Source organism: Tamandua tetradactyla, chromosome X, assembly GCF_023851605.1.
Source record: "Tamandua tetradactyla isolate mTamTet1 chromosome X, mTamTet1.pri, whole genome shotgun sequence".
In the NCBI taxonomy this organism is placed as follows: Eukaryota; Metazoa; Chordata; class Mammalia; order Pilosa; family Myrmecophagidae; genus Tamandua; species Tamandua tetradactyla.
In genome coordinates this window covers 72,357,876-72,359,830 of record NC_135353.1, presented here as the reverse complement: position 1 = coordinate 72,359,830, position 1,955 = coordinate 72,357,876, and the positions used below count along the sequence as shown (strand labels likewise).

Sequence of the window (1,955 nt, the reverse complement as noted above, 5' to 3'; positions counted from 1 at the left end):
CATTATATTCCATCATATGTATATACTGCAGTTTGTTTATCTTCTTGTCTGTTGATGGACACTTGGATTATTTCCATCTTTTGGCAATTGTGAATAATGCTGCTATGAACATTAGTGTGCAAATGTCTGTATGTGTCACTGCTTTCAGCTCTTCTGGGTACATACTGAGTCACAGTATGAACCAGTTTGTAGGAAATCTCTACATTTTGCTTTCTAAGAAACTGCCAAACTGTCTTCTGCAGTAGCTGCACCATTATGTATTCCTGCCATCAGTGTATAAGTGTTCCAAATTTTCACATTCTCACCAACATTTGTAGTTTCCTCTTTGTTTAATAGCAGCCATTCTTTTTTTTTTTTTGGAGGGGGTGTGTGTGCATGATCCAGGAAATTAGCAGATATTCTTATAAGTCTGAGGTGGTATCTCATTGTAGTCTTGATCTGCATTTCCTTTATAGCTAATGAAAAAGAGCATCTTTTCATGTGCTTTTTAGCCATTTGTATTTACTTGTTGAAAAAATGCTTATTTATACCTTTAGCCCATTTTATAATTGGGCTGTTTGTCCTTTTGCTGTTGAGTTGTATGATTTCTTTATATATACAGGATATCAAACTTTTGTCTGATATGTGATTTCAAAATATTTTCTCCCTTTGAGTTGGCTGCCTCTTCACTTTTCTAACAAAGTTTTTTGAGGCATAAAAGCACTTGATTTTGCTGCATGAAGATATGGGACAAGGCTCCGCAGAAACCGGAAGTGGCTTGTGATAAGCACTTGGAGCAGTTCTGATGACTGTCCACAACCTGTATCTGTTTGACTGGAATGTAGTGTGTCTGTGCTACAGTGAATGGCACTGCAAGAAGCAAGCAGGGATCCCCAAGGAGGAGGAGTACAAGCTGATATATGGAATGCTGTTCTCTACCTGCTCATTTGTCAGCAAGATGTCCCCACTAGACATGAAGGACAGTTTCCTGGCCTTCCAAAGTAGCCATTACAAACTCCATTACTACAAGACACCCACTGGGATCAAGGTTGTCATGAATACTGACTTGGGCTTTGGACCCATCTGAAATGTGGTATACCACATCTACAGTGTGGTCAGTGCCAGCCCCTGGGGATGCTGCCCTCCAAGTTTTCCACACAGCATGGCCACAGAACTCCCTCAGCTTCCTGCTCTAATCCTACTGCATTATATTTATATCAAAGTCAGAGTTTTCTCTGGGACCTTTAGGTCCTTAAACACTCCCACCACCAGTTTCTCCTCAGGGAGGGCTTAGCTCACAGCCCTTGGTCCTTGTGCATTCTCCACCACCACCACCACCACCACCACAGGACCCCTGAGGTTATGCTAGGTTTGGAGTTGGGAACAATGAGAAGTGTTCAAAGTCCAGCTCTAACACCCTCCTCTCCTCCCATAGTTTTATGTGGAGCTGGTGGTGAAGAATCCTCTGTGCCCATTGGGTCAAACTGTGCAAAGTGAGCTCATCCACTTCTAACAACCTTTATGTCCACTCTGCTCTTCTTCTGAGCCTGGGCTGGCTTGAGGAACCACCCTCCCAAACCCCACCCCTCCATAGAATTCATGTCTGCCTGGGGCCCTTCCTAATCTGTGCCACCTGAGGACCCCCTCTGCAAGGCACCCACCACAACCCTTTCAGTGCAGCAGCCTATGCCTGGGAATGAAACCCCTACAACTCCAAACCAAGCCCTCTCTCCAGGTTTATCCCTTCATTCCTCATGCTGTGAGAAGCACAAAATAAACTTTTTGTTTCCCTCAAAAAAAAGCATTTGACTTTGAGGAGTTCCTATTTCTCTGTTTATTCCTTCTTTGCTTGTATTTTGGGTGTAAAGTTTAGGAAGCTTCCTCCTATTACTATTGAAGATGTTTCCCTATATCTTGTTCTAGGAATTTTATGGTATTGTTTCTTATATTTAGGCCTTTGGTCCACTTTGAATTAA

At 42.7% G+C, this 1,955-nt stretch overlaps 1 pseudogene; it reads left to right on the top strand.

The window, feature by feature from the left end:
- Positions 1-784: 784 nt before the first annotated feature.
- LOC143671887 (trafficking protein particle complex subunit 1-like) lies at positions 785-1,602 on the top strand (annotated as a pseudogene).
- Positions 1,603-1,955: the final 353 nt, after the last annotated feature.